Source organism: Calidris pugnax, unplaced genomic scaffold, assembly GCF_001431845.1.
Source record: "Calidris pugnax isolate Ruff unplaced genomic scaffold, ASM143184v1 scaffold11, whole genome shotgun sequence".
NCBI classification, from domain to species: domain Eukaryota; kingdom Metazoa; phylum Chordata; class Aves; order Charadriiformes; family Scolopacidae; genus Calidris; species Calidris pugnax.
Window position 1 is genome coordinate 13,485,329 of NW_015090803.1, and position 16,401 is coordinate 13,501,729.

The window sequence follows — 16,401 nt, forward strand, 5'->3', positions numbered from 1 at the left end:
TTTCCTGTCCTTTCCCTCTGACTTCTAACCAGTAATGTCACATTTAGAATCTTCTAAGAATTCAATGAATGCTTTCAGTGTCAATAGTAATAATGATAATAATAATTAAAGATGAATGGATTGACATTTTTCCATTATGTGTTATAGTGAAGCAGTTGCTGAATATTTGGGAGATTGTTTCTATTCCTCTAATTTTTACAAAAGTGTTGGCATGAATAAAAAAAAATCATGTCCCTACATAGATAATTTATTCTTTCCTTTTTGAAAGCCCAAAATATTTCAGTCATCTATTCAGAGAGTAACAACTGCTATTAACCCATCCAGCTAGTCAAATATGTAGTACACTGTATGTAAAGTTGTTCCATTATCAATCAGTTCATTATTACCCCAAATATCTGTTCTGGTATGTAGTCTACCTGATATAATATTAGTCATTTATGCAATTTTTTTCCCTTCTGGTAAAGAATGGAGTGAAAAAAGAAGGGAAGAAATGTCTGTCCTTCAGTGTTGCAAAGAAAAGCTTCCATGTAAGAAGCTTGATGATGATCATAGATGGTGAATTGGTATCTACCTGGGCCTGGAGACAGACTTAACAGAAATGGCAAAATGAGAAGCAGAATCATCAATTCTTGATTTCCACTTCCAATTTGGTAATGTTTTTTTATTAATTGTTTCAGTGTTTTTAATTTTAGTAAAAAGAATGAAATCTTGAGTGCTAACCTGTGAGAAAGAAAGGATTGTGAGGCAGGAAGAATATGCATAGGGGAGAACAAATAATAAAATAGATGTCTTCTTTTTCAAACTACAGCAAAATTTAAGGCATCAGAAATTTGTGTGGGATGGCAGAATTCCTGTCTTCAGTTAGCACCACTGTCGAGAAGAACTTGGCACTTCCAGCATTCCCATGGATTTCTGGTCAAATCACACTATTCATAAATCTAAGCTCCATGCTGATTTTTCAATCAACTCTAATTAGAATAGTTTTAATTTACAAGGGCACTTTGAAGATTCGGGGCCAAATTAACTTGAGATAAAGTAAGTGGCATTCCTTGAAGACACTGGAGTAGTGCCTGGTTCTAACAATGGTGAATATGATCCACTGTGTTTAAACCTTTATAAATGACGGTCTAGTGATTCTGTTATTCAGCCATCACTCAGCAGACACTGGCCTTCAAACACGCTGGAAGCCAAACACAGCTTCATCAATAATGCCAATGGATGAGTTAAAAGTTCCACTGCTTGTTCATGATGAAGAAAAGCCTCAAAGAATTCAGTACAAATTATAGCTGAAGATTCCCATGGCTCACTCTCTCCTGGTGCTTAGCAACAAAAATATGGTGCTTCACATAGTTGTGGGGCCACTGTGCCAACATACATAAAGGTTAAGGGGTGGGAGGGTTATAGGAAGGATGTCAGTCATATTTTGGGGAAAAAATGACAGCAGTGGCTCACCAGAAAGTGTTATGGCTGACAGTCTCCATCATTATCTTATTTCTTAGTATCATAGTCTGTAATTAGAGTGCAGCTGATGTGCTGAGAAATATCTTTTCTGCCATTTACAGAAAAAAGGGAAGCACTTATTCAAAACCTAGTCAGGTTTCCAAATGGTTCAAATCCCATGCTAATTTCCCCAGATATTTTATATTAAGAAAGATGAATAGGCTTCTAAACCAATACGGTTTCTGTGTCAAATATGTGTTTCTATTTCCATGTTTATATTTATCAGTCTGAAAAAAAGCATTTAGGTGTCACTTGACAAGTAGTATTGTGCTCGTCTTCTGAAATCCTGATATTGCTGAAGTATGGCTGTAAATTTATGTGGTACACTATTAAAAATTACTTAGTTGACTTAGAATTTTAAACATATATTTTATGTTAGAGCTAGCTAGAAGGTTGCATCTTAGTTGTGGTCTTTCTTCATTCATTTGCAGGCATCACTGTTGCCAGCAAACTACTTTTATTTATAAGGATATAATGTCAGAACTGAAGCAGCAGAAAAAAGCTAGCCCAAAACACCTCAGAACCCCCTCCATTACAAGAGATGAGATTTATAGTTCCAGGGTGAGCTCACATAAACACAATTACCATATGAACTGTCTGAGACGTAGATAGCATTGCCTAGGGCAATTATCAAGGGCCTCCTTACCTTTTTTCTATCATGTCCCATACTGTATCGTGTCTCACAAATAATGAGACCACAGCAATCCCCGCAGAGCCATTGAGACAAGAAAATAATAGAAGCAGAAAGGATTGGTTAATCCTTTCTGTAAGTTAAAAGTTTTGCAATTTGGCACAGACTTTACAAGCAATGATATAATGAATTTTGTACTTACATGATACATGATCTAAAAGGAAGTCCAAAAGTTAAGACCATACATCTTTTGGGGGTCAGGTTTAAATTCCCAGGACTTTCAAGACGTGAAGAGTGAACAGCCTGACTACTGAAATATGAAACTTAACATTATCATCATGCATATCCATCACTTTTGTTTGTTAACCTATCTGGAATGAGAGAAATTAGAGGGAGAGCCATGCTGAGCATCTGGCATGTACTAGAGTAGACGAGGCATCTTCAAAAGGACCATATTTTAAAGAGCTTGTACCAACACAGATGAACCAGAATGGACTCCTTTAAAATATAATTCAATCATTAAGTGACTAATTTAACAGAACATGTGGAGCCTGTTTATGCCCTTAAGAAGCACTGATTTTATTATTCCAAGCTTTACACATGGTTCAGAGCCATGAGGACTGAATATATCAGACTAACCATTCAACAGATGGAAGTTGCACATGCAAATTTTTACCAGCTGAAGAGTTTTTTCCAGTGTATGTGGGCTTAGGTCCACGAGTTGTCATTCATCTCTCAAATGACAGTTAACGCTCACTGAAGTCACTAGGGACAGGGAACACACATACCATGGAGGACCTCATTATCGCCCAGTACCTCACCAGCCCATTGATACTGGTTAGATACAATGCTGTTTGAACATCTGCATAAGCCATTTATTCAATAAGATCAGTTAATCAACAGGGTGGAAATCACTTCGTATTGTAAAGAATCCTCTTACTAATGAGTTAAGACCCAATTAAACAAATCACACACTTCAACTGTCCACAGTTTTAAATTGGACTAAATAACTGCATAGGAAAAAGGAATACGTGTGGGGAAACTTTAACATAGAGCAGGCTTACCCCTTCGGCCCTCAGGGCTTCAGGCCTGCCATTGCATTAGAGGGATGTCATGTTGCACATCTCCGCTCAATCTATGTCTCTCCTCTTGGGGTCAGCCTTTGAGAAGGAACATGAGAGATCATATCTTGCCATAGGAGCCACTTCTAGAGCTTCTTCTATCTCCTCCTCCACAAAAATATCATGAAAATTCCAAACAACTATACCAGCAACTCACATGTCAAAACTCTTCATGTAGTCTTTTGGAATAAATATCCTGAGACCATCATCCATGGATTATGTAAACTGCTGTTATTAGTGAACTATTATAAGCTGCTTTTTTGAGATGACCCAATTTAGTGTGTCATCTTTTACAAGTAACTGTTATTATTTAGTTTTTGTACTAGGAATAAATAGCACAAAACATTGATATGGAGGATTTAAGTTAACTCCAAACCAATATTTTGCAACATTTTCTGCCTGATCAGATAAATGAAAATATTTAATTTGGGGCAGGAAAAAAAAAGAACCCAGAACTAAATAATATGGCCAAGTTCTGCTCAATCCCAAATTTTCATTGATTCCAAACCTCTTTAAATAAAAACGTCTGATTGGATTCCTCTTGAGCACTGAGAAGACATTGCTGCTCTGGTTACCTGGTGTAACAGTAGTACTGTGATACTGCACCCTTGGAAGACTCACCACCTGTGCAGTCAATCACAGAATCACAGAATCTTCTAGGTGGGAAGGGACCTTAAAGATCATCTTGTCCAACCGTCAACCTAACTGACAAAAATAGACACCCACACAACAAACAAGGAGCATCATCACTAAACCAGACCTCCCAGCACTACATCAACCCGTCTTTTGAACACCTCCAGGGATGAAGGAAGGGATACAACACAGATGAGAGTGTCTGCTGTTTCTGAATTCTTTGAGTTGGTGAAAAAGAACTGGGGCTGCTAATATTTAAAATTATAAATACTATAAATATTAACATACTTAACTCTACACCTTTTTTAAGGCAACTAATATCCAATTGAAGTTTTGGAATTCTGCATTCTCCAAATACAACATTTTATTCATTACATCAATATTATTAGGCAAAGCCAGCTACTTGCCACTGCCTGCTGATCAGACTGATAAGGAATGTCACTGCATCTAGTTCTGACAATCAGAATCTAAAATAAAATCTTGCACAATGCATTGGCAAATATTCATAAATAGCCACTTGGACAAAAATGTACAGAAATCAGTGCCCATATGCCCATGAGGAGTGAACAAAATAGGTTATATTGTAAGGAAAAGCACCTCCAGGGTGAGAACTAGAGCACAAATATACAGAACCAGAGTTAAGGGAAAGCATGGAGATGCCATGTATGCCTGAACAAGGTAGACTGTTGCTACCTAGGGCATATAGGGAATATATAGGAACAGGTTTCAGCTGTAAGGAACCTAAAGAAAGGAGGTGTGCCTGCAAGGTAAGAGTAGAAATCTTCCCAACCCTGGAGATGTTCAAGACTGGGCTGGATGGGGCTCCCTGGTCTGGTGGGAGGTGTCCCCGCCCAGGGCAGGGTGGGTTGGAACTCAATGATCTTTAACATCTCTTCCAACCTGAACCATTCTATGATTCTGTGATAGAAAGCGTGAATGTGCACACAAGTGTGTGTGTGTGAGACACAGAGAGAGAGATATGCAGGTGCCTAAATGCTATGGCTCTTCTGGGGATGCTAATGGGTGGTAGAAATATTTGGCTATTAATGCTAAAATAATACTTCTCTTATTCACTGGAGTGGGGCAAATATGACATGATTTTTAATGTAATATTTTTGTTTTAACAATGCCTGAAGGCAGAACTTGAGCCCGACTGCACAGGGGCACCAAACAAAACACATAAAAAATGACCCTTGTCTCAGGAAACATAAAGCCTGTTAAAGCTTCTTGTTCTTCTTGGATAATAGTCTGAGGAACAACAAATAGCAATGTGATCAAAATGTTGTTTATTTAAAGTCTGTATGTCCTTTCTGAATCCAGCCAAACTTCTAACAAAATTCCAGACCACCAAAATTATAACCCCTTTTTCAAAGAATCCTCACAAAGCCACAACCCTTTCAGCAGATACACAACTCATCCAAATACATGCAAACAGTGATGCATACTGGAACAGACTAAATCCCTCAGTAAAGCTCCCTGTATTAACACTGGGACAAGAATTTATTCAAATGCTAGGAGATTGTAACCCTACCTCTACAATTTTCTTAACTAAATTAGATATCAAAGTCTCTAGCTTCTTTCTAACAGTTATATGGTAGCAATGAAAGGAAAATCCCAGCCCCTACTTAAGTTAAAATTCATCTTCAAAAGCCTGCTAAAATTAAGCTTTTGTTCCTGGGCTTCCTCCTTGGCTGCTCCTTGTACTCAGCCCTGTAGAGTTTCTAGAGCTCTGCTTGTCTTTCCTGGGTTTAATCCAATCCTGATGGAGGCTGAGAGGAGCCTTTGTCCCCTTCCTCCCCTCTTTTCTCAAGAGCCTCTTCTAACACAAACACAAGCTAAACTACACCAAATGCAAGCTTTTGACAAAATTGCTTTTATACCTGACTATAAATTACCTACTCCGCATAGTGCAACATGATGGGCATTTTGCACATACATTAAGAGACCAGAGACAGCACAATTCACAGTCTAAAAATGTTAAATATATTTATCTCAGCTGGATTAACTGTACAGAGGAGGATGTAGTTGTCTCTCTTTCATACCAGTTTGTCTTCTCTCTTCTCCAAGTGGTTAGGCATAAAGCTTCATCAACGGTGTATGTGATTATAAAGTGTTGGATAGAAATAAGAACTGATGTGCAGGGCTATGCCAGCATGGTGCATGTTCCTCCTTGTCTTCTTCTCACATCTTTGCACAAGACAAGCAGAATTTTTTTTTAAAGTCTATGTATAAAATAAAGTTCAATGGATATGAGTAAAGAGAATGATATCATTGAGCTCCAGTGGTCATACAGCCATGCAACTTAGAATTTTGCACTGAAATATCTGAAAGATAAAAATCTTGGTAAAAAGTCAAGTGTTTGTTCCTGTTTATAGAAATTTTTCTTTGCCTGGAGGTTTATTTTTAACAATAATTCTGCCTTCAAGGTCTGATGTTACTGTTCTACATGTAATCTCATTATCTTCCTAACAGACAGAGTAGGAATGCAAATATAAAAGAACTATGGTGTTTGACTTTTAAACCAAGCATTTTGTTGCTTGCGTTTCTGAACTGTCTTGGAATTAATCCAGCCTGTTGTGAACACTAGAATAGAAATCCATCTGGGCAAAACCCTGTTGTATAGTAGCATGAGATCCAATTCCCAGAAACTCAGTTCCTCTAGTCAGCAGGCTGGTTTTGAAAGGGTGGTAACGTCTTTCAAGGATAAGCATTTCGAAGTTTAATTATTTGGTCTATGGGAGCAGGCTCTTTATAAAGTTTGTACTTCGTGTAGGTGCTCTCCCTGACAGGATCCTCCTTGATGTTTGTTAAGCCAGGCACACATTTCCACCAACCTTGCTTATTGCAGGCAATCCCTAATATCCTGCCTTTCTTAGGTGGATAGTGGATGAAACTATATTTGTTTATATTTTTACTTGTGCACAGAAAAACCTCATGGATATCTACTGATTCATTTCTTGACTAGATCAATTTACATTGCTTGTGCTTTCTAAAAGCTCTGGCTAGGATGTAGCACGTGTGCCAGTAACACACAATGCCCAGCATCCATATGACCAGCTTCTGTGGTGTCACCCTGCTCTAAATCATGGAAATAATATAAAGCATTTCTGAATTACATCCTTAGCCAATACTAGAAACCTGGCCTACTCTTTTCCATAAACTATAGTTACTGAAATTATTCCTCCTGTGAAGAAGTCATTTCATTCTTGACTTGTCATACTTTTCTCCAGAATATTCTTATTAAATTCGTGTTAGCATCCTTCTGTAACAGGCTGATTACAAGGAAAGAACTGCATTTCATCCTGAGCTCATGTGCAAATATTTCCTCAGTTAACACATCTCTCCATTCCCAGTAGGATTAGATCATTGTACCTCTAATATTTCACAAGAATTTGCTGCTGGTTTGATAAATTGAAAAGATGGCATCTTCTCTACCGCAAAGTCCTTTGCCCCACAAAAAAGCCATACTGTAATAAATAATAAATATACAGTACAACTTGCTTAGACAGATTCCAAGAATTTTATATGCTGTAATTTAATCCTTAGAAAACCAGAGGATATTAAATGAACTAAACTGTCTTAGCCAGAAATCTCTGATTTGGGCTGCTCTTTGATGTTTATATCTGAAAGTCTTTGATGTCTTAAAATTGTTTCAGAAATTAGAAAAAAATCTTGACTTTTAAATCATTTTTTGATTACATAAATGACAATATGATGATGAATGGCATAGAGTTTACAAAAATGAATCGTTTCTCTGAATATTAAGTTAATCAAAAAGCCAAGACTGTCTAGTATGAGCTCCTAGTGCCTTAAAGATCCTTTGGCATTCCAGATGCACAATGAAACAAAAATAGTGTAGCCTTATTATGAGCACCTTTCCACATCTGCAATCCTGTTATACAATAAACTCTTGTTCTTTTGTAGCAAGATTGGACTGGTCTTTTTTTTTCTTTCTTTTTTATTATTAATTTGAAACATGTGGGGAGAGGGTAATCCAGTAAGCCATAGGCATTTCATATCAGAGCTTTCATACAATCACATGTAACGTCAACCATCTGGGTGGAAGGACAGATAGAACTTGTTTTATATCAATAGACTGCGAATGATAGCAAAGAGCAGAAACAGTACAGTTCAAATGAATATATTATATATATATTCACATCTATGAACATAATACTAGCAGTATTCACCTCAACACAGGACTGTTGATGCAATAAATTTGTTTTGTTATTAAATAAAATCACAAACACTATACAATAAGAATGTTTGTTGTATTTACAACACTTTGAATGTATAGCATTGTCTGTAAGTGGATGGAAGTGATAGATATGAAACATAAAAGAGAACAAGTGGTATGCATATACATGTGCAAAAAGGGGGATTTCTGTCAGCAACATATTTTTCTGATTGGTAAACAAATGCCATTTTGAAATTCCACAAAACTAGTGATTAGGTAGACAATTAAAAGATAATAATTTAGAAACCAGATGTCTGCTTTTATTTCGAGCAAAGAGAAAGCACTATCTCTAAAAACACATTCATTTATTGTTTGTTTTCAAAGTGAACTTTAAAATTAAATTACAGTGTTTGGAAGAAAAAAATTAAATAGACATCTGAAAGAAATAGAATCTATTTATAATTTTACCTTTTTGATGTCAAAAGATATCCTAGAGAAAAGCCTTGGGGATATAAATTCTTCTCAGACTTACAGTAAAAGCATGCAATTTTTTAAGATGCATAATCCTGTATCAAAGTTTTGTGAAAACCTGATAAAAATTCAAGAGTTCATGCATACAAAAGATTAAAACCAACAACCAATGCAAACACTCAAAATTATTTACAGTCCTGTGAAATCCAAACTGCACGCATGTGGAGTACTCCGTGTGTTGTAAAAACTGCAGTTCAGTCTGGAATTCTGTACAATAGAAACAGAGAGGAAAATGCATGACATGCAATATCTTCACCTGTACCGCACAAATTAGTGCTTCCAGTCTAAGTTTAAGTAACAGCTCATCTGACCGTTAAGATAATTCTATGCTGATGTTTTCTTTTAATGTAGCATTCCAGATGTTTGTTCTCTGTTCTCTACAAGTGAGTGATTAGGGACAAATTCCAAGGTGAAAATCTGAACACTGAAATTGTGTCCTGGTTGGTCAAATAGTTTTGTAAATAAGCCATTACAAATGGTACTGTTTTCCAAGTTAGTTTTTTAGATAGTTAATCATTTGAGTGATTGATTACTTTTTTTTTGGGGGGGGGGGAGGAAGGGGCAGTACTTGCTTGTGAGTAGAGAGCATTCTTCAGAGCCCCTGCCTTTTACATTCCTTTTAAAGAACTGAAGCCACAAACCAGCAGATCACTTCAGTACTTGATAACGTCAAGTTCTCATTGCACTTGAAGCGAATGACACTACTCCTCTAGGAGTATCTATGAACACAAATAAGTGTTTTGCCTTTTGGGGACCTAATTATTGATTTAAAAGTTAAGATCTATTGTATCAAAATATTCTGCTGTATTTCATGTATATTTTCTCAGATGCCATGACCACAAATACAATCAAGAGCTTTTATTGGCCATCTATCCTAAATAAACTCTCTGTGGAAACTTTTTCTGAACCTAAGGGCAAGGGGACATGCCATCTCCTCGTGCTGAGAGGAAGTGTGCTCTTTCAAAGGGAAAAGACACTGGGGTTAAGAACTCTGGATTCCAAGAATCACAGCGTTTGCAGGGGAATGCTGTTTGCAGGGGACATTTGGAGGTCTCTCCCACACACAGTTTACTTTTACTAGCACTAGGTCAGGTCAGAAATATCTTCATGCTGTCCTGTCTAGAAAAGTTTCAAGGATGAAGGTTCCCCATTGTCTCTGGGCAGCCTGTTCCAGTGCTGTACTATCTGTCTGCTACAATTAAGATGTTTTTGTCATCTTTGCATCTCCCCTTCTGGTAGTTGCAGGTTGCTAATAGATCATTCCGTAGCCTCCTCTTGGTCAGACTAAGTCCTACTACTTGAATCTCTCTTTGTGATTGCCTTCAAAATGCATCACAGCAACCACATGTTTCTTTTCTCAGTAACTTACCCTATTTCTACTGCGTTATTGGGTTCCCCTCTGTTTACCAAGTTGCATTGGTCCATGCAGAGGTATGAAATCAGGCTTTGTCTGAGAAAACTGAGACAAAAAGAGTGAAATCTATTTCAACCTTTTCTGTATCTACTCTGACTTTGTTGTCTACCTCATCAAACTTAACATTTTTCCTGGACTTTATTTTACAACTTAAATATCTACAGTTTTCTCTCACCACCTTTTATGTCCTTGATTACTTTTAGCTCCTATTAGATATTGGTCTTCACATTCTTGTTCCTAATTACCAAAGAAAAGTAATATAAACATGTGTTTTCTGCAGTTTTCTTTTCACTTCTTGCATGTTCTCTTTGCGTTTTGATTCATTAGAAAGGTTCCTGTTTAGCCAAAAGGAGAGATGGTGAGAGGTCTTAGACTGGTCTAAGTGGATGTATAAGGCTACACTGGTCCTTGATGTTCCAGTCATTACTTTCTGACTTGTGAAGCTATCATGAGGAAGGATTTCCATAGGCTGATGGACAAAAAGAGTTCCTGTAGCTCCATGGTGCTTCTCTGTAAGCCATCTGCTTAGGAAACATGAAAAATAAAATGGGAAACAGTGGCAAATAAAACTGGAAAAATCCAAGTTTTGTGAGGGACCCAATGGATCTTTTTCTCTTCTTTTCTGAGTCAGTGTTAGAGAATTTCTCACTGCTGGGAAAAAGAAGAATGTTTATCTTTAAACCTTTGACTTCTTGCCCTCTTAAGGTCCTTTATTTTTCCTAGATTTTGCTGTCAAGCTTAAGCCCAGCCATACAGTAGTAAGTTCTATCATTGACTGAAAACATAACACCTGTCATTTTAGGTGCAGAATGATATAGCAAGTTTTTGTTTCTTTCCATCTCTCTGAACAGAACTATTTTGTAAGAGATCTAATATCCATTACATATGGCCAGTGTGAAATTTTCCTCAATCCATTGGCACTGGAAAGAACACTGGGGTAAATTTGTCTTGTAGTAACTTTTACAACTACCTAGATCTACAGTTGTTTTCATCCAACGATTAATTTTAATTTAATTATGGATAAGATAATGGGTTTGAATATTAAAGGACTATTAACAAGAAGTTCCTGTTCTCCCAACTTCTTTAAAACATCCTTACTATTTTTATCTTTAAATAATAAATCAAATAATGTTAATACTTTCAAAAATACACGATGCAATTAAAACAATGTGGTTTAAAATAATCTGAAGAAATTAACTCTAGCACCAAACAGTAAGTGAAAAAAAAAAATTTAAATGATGTGATTGCTTTAGAATGCATTAAGAAACTCCCTTTCAACACTGGCTTAGCAGAATGAGTCAAGAAATCCTGGAAAAAATCTCTCATAGCAATAAAGACTAAACCAAAACCACCATAGCTAATCTTTAACATCCTAGGGTACTCCTTCTGAATGAATACTGTGTACTACTGTATATCAAGGCTTTAATTCACAATGCTGATTTTCTACCTGAGCTGAGTAAAATGAGATTTTTATATGTCTTCTTTTTATTTCTGAAAAGTAGAAAAGAAAATAGATTGGCCCAACTATTCAGTCTCTCTGGAGCTGAAGTTAAAAGGGATTGTTCCATTCCTAACTTATTTTCTCTGGATCTGGTCTCACAAATGAGATAATCCCAGAGAGGTTTAGCTTTGAAAGCAAAAGTGAGTGATTTGACTTTCCCTTACTTTGTGAGCCAGGATTACCTAGCAATTAAAGAATTAAGCTACTAGAACAGAGATAGTGGGTTTGTGCTTAATTTTGTAACTATGTAGTTTGGGAATCCAATGCAAATAATTGAACCTACTTCTCTTCAGTTTACCCCTTCACAAGATTATATATTTACATATTTTGCAGGTGCATTATGTACATGCCTATACTTGCCATTTAGCATATTCTACATGACATTTTAATGGAAGCCAAAATGAAAAGTCAGAGTAACAGAATAATAATACTCTCTACAACTCACTCTAGTGCCATACCCAGGACCCTGTATTTACACGGGTAGCAGAAAATAATTGCAGGTCCTTTTTAAGTACTTACATAATTGCACTTGTGGTTTGGGGCAAAGATGAAGCTGTCGGTGAGTCATCACGTCCTTGGTGCGTATGAATTGACACTGTTGTTTCCCTTTGCTAGCCTGGGGAAAATCCCTAGAGGGACGATGAGACTGTGTTATTCAGGAATTCTCTGAAGTTGAGCAAATACGGACCAAAGATGATCTGTGGAAGAGGATATAAAGAAACTATTTTGAGATCAGTGAGTTTACAGAATAAGTGGAGTATGAGTCCTCATTCCTCACTCTCTAGCCTTGAATATTCTCTTGGGTGCATTTTTTATTTACTATTTGCTTTTAAAATTTACTACTTATGCATGGATTTATTTATTACTGTGCCCTCAAATCACTGTGTCCATGAGCAGAACTACAAAAGGTGCTACATCTTTTAGGTTCAGCTTGCCTACGTCATATTTTCCCTTCACTGAAAAGAATTTGGAATTTGAAAAATTAAAACCATTTTCTATTCCAAGAGCTCCAGGCTTCATCTGTGTGTGGTAACCTTCCCAGAATTAGCTCTTGTTTTCTCTCCAGCCCTGCTGGTGCAATAAGAAAGGGTTTTCTTTCCCTTCACACCACCACCATCAAGGCAGTGGGTACTCAGACCTCCTGCTTCCCCTTCTCCAGCTAGACTATGACTCTGGTAAGTCTTCCTCCCTTTAAAATACACCATTTTGTCATGAACTGCATAGAAGTTAATCTTTGCCTCATCTTCTAGTAATGTTTAAAGAACTCAGTGATGTCTGGGCTTCCCCTCTTACCAGTCACAGCAGAAATATAAAGGAAGATTCAGTCTCTGCCTGAAAAATCTAAGCTGTGATGGGAAGAAACATGTTTGTGATAATCAGAGAGGATAACAGAGGAAAATCCCCTCTTCTTCAAGTTGGGAAAGGACTGGGAGAAATACTTCACCTCTACAAAAGTACTGTCTAGTCTTCTTCCTTGGTAGCCAGGGCCAGGCCAGCACTTTCCCAGACATGAACATACCCAACTGCTCCTCATTTAGTCATAAAAACCTTATAATCATTCACAATAAGTCCTACCTTATAACTACTGATAAGCATCACACTCTGCAGTATAGAAAGATTTTAGTTTTGTCACAACCTAAAATACACAGAAAATAGAAGGAAGGATAACAAGTGATGCAATGACCTGCCTACAGTGGGTCTGTAGACTGTAGGCTGCTCTAGTATGGTTGTTCCAAAAAAAAAAACCCAACATCCTGACTCACTGTTTGTTTCTAATAACCCCAAAAGATTAATATGCTATTTTATTTTTACTCAAAAGAAATTACAGTGTCATATTATCTATGTTGTGCAAACTAATGTCTATGACATAATTGTATGGGAGTTTCTTTGTTGAATGATCAACATGACCAGGTATCTGAAAATATTTTCTTTAATTCTAAAGGGAATAACAAAGGGACAAAAAATTGTATTTCCAAAATCAAACCCATTAAGTTACTAAACAATCAAAGCTGTCTCCATGTTGTTAATAAAAACTCGTTTCAGATATATGTTAATAAATCAGTTAAGTAAATCACTTTTTAATTAACTCATATTACATATAATTAAGCTAAAAATTATATGCTACTTATGGAAGGGCCTAGTGCTCACAGCAGAGTAGCTCAATGAGTTCTTCTTAAGGTAAAAAGTCTATATAACACAAATGCTCCCTAAAATGAAATTCTAGGTAGCTTAAATAGGAGCCCTCAATTCCAATTTGTCACATTTGTTCTGTTTGTATTTGCCATATTGTACTATTTCTGCTTCCCATCTGCAATGGTTGAGTAGCATGGCAAAGGGGACCCATTCTTCAGAGATAAATTCCAGTTTAGACCTCCTTCTAGTTGCAGGAAATGCATCTGTGAGCTACAAAAAATCAGCTGGCAATTCCAGATTTTATAAAATGAAGTGGGTAATACCCAGATTCTAAAAAAATGGAAACAAAACAAAGGTAAAAGATCCTACCTGACATGTGTACTGTCAGGGTCAGAAGATCCAAAGCTGAGTAGATCAAAAGACAAAATGGCTCATTTGACCCAAGTTGATCCCACCAAGTAGAAATGGAGCCTACATATGGAATTCTACATAATGAATCCTGGTCCACCATCATACGTATCTTTGTTCTGTTGAAATATAAGCAAAATCTTCAAACAATTATAGCTTTCAGTCTGATATTTCCCTGAATTTTACAAATTGTGAAAAGTGGAAGACAAAAGAGCATTAATCAATGTCTCCAGTAAAAAAGTTACATAATAACAAAACTAACAAATAGTAATAAAGATTTAGGAAAAAAAATCTGGACTCCTAGGTAAACAAAACACATTTTTATAGCATTCCATTTTCCACAAACAGTATTTACATAGCAAAATCAAGATGAAAGAAGCTATGTTTAAATAACATCACATATTTTCATGCACACTGATAAAAATCCAGGAAATTCAAAGTTAAGGTTGACATTCCAACCTTAATACATGTCCTGTTCTCAATCCCTCCCACCCCTAAGGTTATGATTAAGGAAAAAAAGTATCATTCATAACATTTCACAAGCGTGATGAATCACATCACACCCTACCCACAGCTATTGATTTCATTTGTCCATGATTTACCCAAAATTTCACTTTCAAACTTTTTCTTTGTCATTCAGTCCCATATGGGGAAATATCAACAGTTACTTCTTTAAACTCTTCCAATGGTGTGTAATACAACTATAAATAGAAATTAATTGCTCTTTACTGGCAGAATGTACCTAGTTTTATTAGGTTTTGAGTTTTGCTAATGATTTCCTGTGTCAGGGAACAATGGTGTTACTGAATGTCAAAATTTTTTTAAGGAGATCCAAGTTGTGAAAGCTGATTTTCGTAAGCAAGTGCTTTTATTCAAATTGGAGTCCTATAAGAGACAGACTGTCACACAGGGATGCATTCAGACACTCAGATGCACACAGGAGCAGTGCCTAAAATTACAGACTGTTATGCTCTGGCTTCACTGGATATATTCTGATTTTAAGAACAGATCTAGTCCCTGTGCTAGGGAAGGTGTGAGCAGAGGGTACTCATATATATCAGGAGTAAAGTTAGTTCTTATACTGCCTGTGCAAATAAGGTTGCACAGAATTCTTACAGACTCAAATTCTAGTCCCTGCACTCAGACATATCTAGTGCCCACATACTCTGAATATACATCTTACTGGATTTTTCTAGTGTTTATTCATAAACCACTAAATCTAGGGCCAAGGTTCATCCCATGGGACTGAAGTTAGCTGAGTTAGAATCCAGTATCCCCAGGCTCCTTAGACACTCCATCAGGGAAGACAGACTTCAAGTGGTCTGTGGAGTCCACTACAGGTATTCACATCTCTACAGGACTCAGAGTGTCTCTGTAATAACTTTGTACTTGGATAAGAGCCAGCAGTTAGATAATATAAGTCCATTTCTAGTATCTATTTTATTTCTCTTAACCGATGGAGTCAATCAATTCTTTCAGTGTGTGACGTTTGCAGAAGTCAAAGTGAGGTAACCTTGTCCTCATCTCTGTACACTTCATCTATCTCCAGCATATCAAAGGCTTTTCCAGCTGTTTCAACCATCAAGGCACAGCTTCCTGTGGTCTATATTAGCTTTGAATATGACTTCGACTTCAGCAGTCTCTTCCCTTCTGGTTTCATTGCAAGCTACTTGAAACAGGACTCACAAATTCATCAAATACTTTTCATTTGGCCTCCTTCAGCTTCATAAATGAGTTGGACATAAACTCTTTGAACATAAACTCTATCACAGTCCAATGTTCCCTGCCTATATTATCTCATAATGCACTGAGACATCAGAGGTCTCCTTGATTCTTCCAGCAATACCATGTTCAATCACATTTTGCTCTGCTTTCATTTGAACGCTACTACATTTTTTTAGAATCAAAATAACCAATCTTCAGCTAGCTTTGCTTAAAAGCTTCATTTTTATATTAATTTGTCAGTGGTGTCCATAGTCCCTTCCTCTCCACCACTGACTGAACAAGGATCAAGCCTAGGTATTTTCCAAACCCTGTCCATTCCCTTGCAAGTTTGCCCTATCTCCACACATGTATGCTGCCCTGATGTTGTCTGTCTGTAAAGAATGCAAACTGGGAGCTCAATGAGGTCCTGATCCATGGACATTTCTGTAATTTTCAGGTTCAACAACAAGACCAGACAGCTGCAACACCAGTAAGCTGAGAGAGACAGCGTTAGCCTGCAATACAGTACATCCGTTTCTGTTATTCAGGCCAGGGTTTGAGAATGATAGCAACTCTCTGCTGTTAATGAATCAATCAAGATAGAGAAGACTTTTCCCATTTTACAAGAAAAGTGTGTAGACATTTGTT